A 6258-nucleotide genomic window follows, 5' to 3' on the forward strand; every position below is an offset into this window, starting at 1 on the left:
AACATTTCATTGGAAATAAGGAGAGGGGAATGATTTCTTATGGATCCTCCCCAATTCGGAAACATCCTCTAGTTTTTTTGGTGCTAGGCATTGTCAAATCCTGAGCATTTCCCAGACATTTTGTAAGATTACAAATTATATTTAAATTAAAGTAAAGGTAAAGGTACCCCTGCCCGTACGGGCCAGTCTTGACAGACTCTAGGGTTGCGCACCCATCTCGCTTAAGAGGCCGGGGGCCAGCGCTGTCCGCAGACACTTCCGGGTCATGTGGCCAGCGTAACAAGCTGCATCTGGCGAGCCAGCGCAGCACACGGAACGCCGTTTACCTTCCCACTGGTAAGCGGTCCCTATTTATCTACTTGCACCTGAGGGTGCTTTCGAACTGCTAGGTTGGCAGTTTAAATTAGGGCTGAGCAAAAATGGCTTCCTTAAACGCCGTTTACCTTCCCGCTAGTAAGCGGTCCCTATTTATCTACTTGTACCCGAGGGTGCTTTCGAACTGCTAGTTTGGTAGTTTAAATTAGGGCTGAGCAAAAATGGCTTCCTTAAATTTCCCACACTGTTTGTGTGTGCCAAAATGGGGGAGGGGGAATGTCAATGACTGAATATTCAAAGCAAGGAAGTGAAAGTCTCCTAACAGTTTTTCCTCAGAAAACTCCACCCAGTGAATGTGCAGGTTCCAGTCAATCCATCTGGCTTCTACTACAGAGGAAATTGGGGAACAAACTAGTCAAAACAATTCTGATGATCCTGTGCTGAGGCCATAGTACTACACATACCACCACCCCCAAACTGACATCTTAAGGGCAAAAAAAGAAAAGAAAGAAAAGAAGGTGTGTGGTGGTGGTGGGGGAGAGAATATGAGAGAGGCCATGGGTGTGGGGTCGGGAGGTTAGATGACCTAAACATGCTTTCTGTGATGAGCTGCAACTTCCTAGCAATGGAATCTTAAGTGGGCTGTGTACCTTTCTATGGGGCTGAGAACACACAGCAGAATCATTGAATTGTAGAGTTGGAAGGAACCATGAGGGCCAATTCCCTGCAATGAAAGAATATTTCACCCAACGTGGGGCTCGAACCCACAGCGCTGAGATTATGAGTCTCATGTTCTACCAACTGAGCCACTCTGAACATATAGTTTAGAGTGGATTTGCTGCATCCCACGTGTGCCTGATTTTGCCTTGTTCACATGACATGGTCCTCACTCCTCTCCCCCGTTTCATTTGAATTTTCCTAGTGCATGGATAATCCACTAAACTAAAGCAAAAGAAGAAGAAGAAATCCAACCAAAAAAACCCACATGTTACCCAGCTGTGAACATACTGAAGCACATTATGTGGGCATTTTCACACACACCACACACACACTCCACACCCATTTGTGGTGATGTTTTTTCTGGGTGCCATCTGTCGCCACATACCCTACTTCCGTTTGTAAGGTGCTTCTTGGTGGACTGCTGGTGGGGCTGGGCTTGACATTTATTTATCCATCCATCCATCCATTCATTCTCACTGTTTTGTGCAAGCCTGGTATATCAGAAAACTCAAATAATAAAATCATTTTGGCCATGCACAAGCAAATAATACCTGCTCACATACTCAAAAATAAAACCATAGTGTGCATGCAGTACATCTTTTCAAAGCACTGCTCAGTAGGCAGCACTTCAGCTGAAAGTGCTTGTGTGTGGATGAGCATGCCCAAAATTGCACATGGAAAAATCAAATTGGAGCATCCCATTAACACTCTGGTAGGCTAGAACTGTGAGAGCTGAAAGCTTTCTTATTTTTTTTAAGATGCGAAGCTGAAACTTCAAGGACAGAACCTTTCTATTTTTTTTCCAAGGTGAGAAGCTGAAGCAAATTCTATCACAGAGTGTAAGTTGCTACATACGATGGTTACGTATAACAAAAATAGGCAGGCTACACAGCTTTATGTAATCTTCTTTACAGGGCTGAGCCATGTGTGCTGCCTAACTTGAAGGAATAGGATGAAAATGCAGCTGAAGCAAAATACCTATTAAATCTCTGTTAAAAGAAATAGTGCCTAAATAAGGAAGACAGATGAAGGGTAGGAGTGAAATGAGAATAACGTACAAATGGTGCAGTGGGTGGCTAACATCAGTTTTGTCCTATAAGAACAGTACAGTCCTTTGGAATAAATCTGGACAGGAAGAGTTGTGCGTGTGTGTTTTGTTTTCTTCCTTTCAACTACAGTGTTCTCATAAATGTGCGACATTTGGCAACAACAAGTTGCAAAATCATTCTGATTTGGAATCTCAGAATTTTGTTAAATAATATATCTTTTGGTTTGATTAAATGGTGACTTTGGCCCACTCTGAACAATACCAGTGCTATGTGTTCTTTTCTTTTCTCAGAAGATAGGCACTATGGGTGATATTTGACAAAGTTTCATTCAGAATAGACCCATTGAAATTAATGAACATAAGTTAGGCCTATTTATTTCTATAGATCTCCTGTGAGTAAAATGTAGATAAATATCAGCCAAAGATTTTAAAGTCTCGCCCATGAATACACACACACACACACACACACACACACCATCTTGAGGTAACGTGGCCAGCATATTCTAGGAAATGTTCTTTACATAGTTATGGAAATTACTGTTTTATTTACTGATATGGCAATGCTATTTTTCCTATGTGATGTTTATTGTTGTTCTATTTTTATGTGCTGTAAACCACTTTGGAGACCATTTCCCGTGGAAAAGCAACATACAAGTTAAACAACGATGGTGATGATGGCTAGCAGCCATTGACTGCCTTATGCTCCCTGAATTTGTCTAATCCTTTCGTTAGTTGTTGGCTGCCACTAGATTTTACGTTAGCAAATTGCATAATTTAACTATGTGCTGTATGGAGAAGTAGGGTTGCCATGTGTCCTCTTTTTCCAGGACACATTCTCTTTTTCAGGAGTAAAATTTCTGTCCAAGTGGGTTTTTTAAACTTGCAAAAATGTCTCTGGCTATCATTTCTGGATGAAATATAAGTAGAGGCTGAAGACCAGCTTTCCTCTTCTCTTTTCCTGTCCCCCTCAGCAGTATATCACAGCTTCTATAGCCTACATATAGTAAAGGTAAAGGTACCCCTGCCCGTACGGGCCAGTCGTGTCCGACTCTAGGGTTATGCGCCCATCTCACTTAAGAGGCCAGGGGCCAGCACTGTCCGGAGACACTTCCGGGTCACGTGGCCAGCGTGACGAAGCTGCTCTGGCGAGCCAGCACCACCGCAGCACACAGAAACGCCGTTTACCTTCCCGCTACAAAGCGGTACCTATTTATCTACTTGCACTTAAGGGTGCTTTCGAACTGCTAGGTGGGCAGGAGCTCACCCCGCCGCGGGGATTCGAACCGCCGACCATATGATCGGCAAGTCCTAGGCACTAAGGTTTTACCCACAGCGCCACCCGCATCCTCTACATATAGTAGGGGTATTTAAAATGAGAGTAGTCATAGCGTCCTATTTTTTACTCTTCAAAATATAGCAACCCTAGAAGAAGTACTTCCTTTTCTCTACCCCATGTCACCATTTGGTTTCATTGGATGGCCCTGGGATCCTGTGAGAAGAGAAGAAGAAAAAATATGCACAGTGTCTCCACACTTTGCATAATTTCAGAAACCTTTGCTATGCTCCCCTTTACTAGCTTTTTAAACCAAACCTTGATAATCTGTGCTAACTCTCCCCTTCAATTACACAGTTCCCCACCCCCTTTGTAGGCGATATGTGGAAATTAGTGATACATTCGAGAGGATACTGCCTTTAATTTCTAAATTGAGAAGCGCTAGGATTCAAGCAATGACATGTGGGAAGGAAGTCTCTTCATATCAATGGTGGCTGGTCTCTAGCAGGTGAATAAATACAGCAGGTGCATGTTCAGATCCTCCTTTGCCGACAGATGCAGGGTGAAAGTGTCATTAGATAATGACTGGTTTAGGAAATTGATGTTCCAAGGTTTGACAATAACAAATGGGGTCCAACATTAGCTACTCATTGCAGAAAGCAAGAAAAATAATGCTTAATTTTCCATTGGCCTAGATGTGGAGGTGACCAGGTTGCATAAAATCACCTGATGGGCAAGTTACGTCCTCCTGGATGGAAACCTACCTGCAAGATCTTTTGGGTATGCTTTCTATTACTGTACAGCCAATGCAATAGAAGATGTCATTCTTTAGTAAGAGGTATTCAAGCTGGTGGAATGTGGCTGGGTTCCTATTTTGTCCTGTGCCCCTACTGAACTGCCATCTTTTCTTCTAAGGATCAATGGAGAGATCCTATAGGTGGGAAGTGTTGCCTATGTCCTATTTGGAGGTTTGGTGTGGAATAAGCTCTGGGTAAGCTGTACTTCCTCATTCCAGGGTGAGGTCAGTGCATCAGTCAGGTTTTATGGTTGCAGAGTCCCATGGCCTCTCAAAGGAAAGTGATAGTTTGTTGTTCTCTTCCTTACAATGTCAGGTCCTTTGGGTCCTGGTGACACCACAAGTTCCAGGGCTGGGCGAAAGCAAATCCTACCTCAGATTAAACCTGGGTAGAATGGAATTCTAAATAGGAATTTTAATATTCAAGTAATTTTGAGTAATCTCTTCCCTTTTGTGCATGTTGACAAAGGAAATGTGTTCCAAAAGGCAGAGCACACAGGAAATCTATGTGCTCAATGACCGTATCTTTATCTTGATCAGCTTCATCTGTTCTCCATCTCTTTAGAAATACAGGCAAACATTCCAATCCTTTGAGCCAGCGAAAGCAAATTGCTGTGTGTGTGTGTGTGTGTGTGTGTGTGTGTGTGTGTGAAATAGTGCTGCTAGACAAATAATCCGTCTTCCAAAAGTGATTGCTGCTACCTTAAGGCAGCAGGTTGGCAGGGCAATTTGACCCAGAGGTTAGTGATTCTTTTTCATTCACTACTCCATTGACAAGTCCTTATTTTATTTTATTTTTAAAAAAGATTTGTCTGTGGTTTCATCTCATCTTAATCCTTTCTATTAGTGCCTGAATACATCAGCATAAAGTGCTCTGGAAGAACTTGGCTAATTAGTACAATCAATGACCCTTGTGAAAAGATACAATCATGCGGTGGTCCTTTGATTTTGCGGTGACTATTATTTTAGGTGATCAAAATACACAGTATGGAAGCAGCCTCCCACAGATCGTGTTTTTATATTTTTGAGTATGGGTGAATTGAGAAGTCTGAAATAACATTCTTCAGGGTAACTATCTTAGTTGTTGTTTGCTTTGATATCGGCAAGGAATTCCAGAGGCATTAGCTGTGCAAGCAGTCATAGAACTGAAGGCTGAGAAAGAGAGTAATCAAACATCACCTTGCTCTCACTCCTTACCATACGGCTGGCACTGCACAGCTCCATCAATGCCATACAGGAGCTGGTGTGTTGCCAAAACCTACAGAGCAAATGCACTGGCTGGCTTAATCAGATGGCATTCAATAGGACCCCGCCCCCAAATGTTACCGGATACAATTCCACACCATGGAACATCCTTTCTAACACTGTAACGATGGTTGACACAACCAAGACTGGGAATGAAGACAATAATCATTATGCAGATTATTGTATCTTTCAGGTGGTCATGGCACAATGTTATCTGGCAATGTGGGTTGTTTTGTATGCAGGTTAAAGTGAATTTAGGATGGGATCCATACATTATTCTTTGCGTATGGCGTTCAGCTTAAACCCCTGTGATTCCATGAGAACCAATGGATTCATCCTTCATGTAGCGTCACTTTCCAAGGGGAAAGCAAGAGTCTTTGCAATAACTGCTCACATCCACACCATACTTTAAAGCATATTTATACCACCTTAACAGTCATGGCTCCCACCCCCCCAAGAAATAATCCTGGGAATTGTAGTTCAGAGCTACAAATCCCAGCACCTTTAACAAACTACAGTCCCCAGGGTTATTTGGGGGAAGTCATGTGTTTTCAATATATGGTGTGGGTTTATGCCCTATGCTGTTCACAGTGAGTCATTTGGAATTGCATGGAAAAACCCACCTCCAGTTGTGCAGCCAAAGTGAATGGCTAATTTACTAGACAAGACATTGTGGGTAATAATTAGGTAAGGTGACTCATGCAGAGAAATACTAACTTTAGCAGAAACTTCCCACACAGTTTCCAAGATTTGCTCCGGAAATCTGAGGGCTAGATACGTTTAAAGCTCTATTCTCTCCCCCTGTGCCCACTTTTTATTGTATTAAATGAGATTGTTTTGATAGAGAAGATGAGAGCAGCA

At 42.6% G+C, this 6258-nt stretch overlaps 1 non-coding gene across 1 annotated transcript; it reads right to left on the reverse strand.

Moving 5' to 3' along the window:
* Positions 1-1055: 1055 nt before the first annotated feature.
* On the reverse strand, positions 1056-1131 carry TRNAM-CAU (transfer RNA methionine (anticodon CAU)). Its single transcript has one exon. It is a non-coding gene; the product is annotated as a tRNA-Met (tRNA).
* Positions 1132-6258: the final 5127 nt, after the last annotated feature.

Source organism: Podarcis raffonei, chromosome 10 (assembly GCF_027172205.1).
Source record: "Podarcis raffonei isolate rPodRaf1 chromosome 10, rPodRaf1.pri, whole genome shotgun sequence".
Lineage (NCBI taxonomy): Eukaryota > Metazoa > Chordata > Lepidosauria > Squamata > Lacertidae > Podarcis > Podarcis raffonei.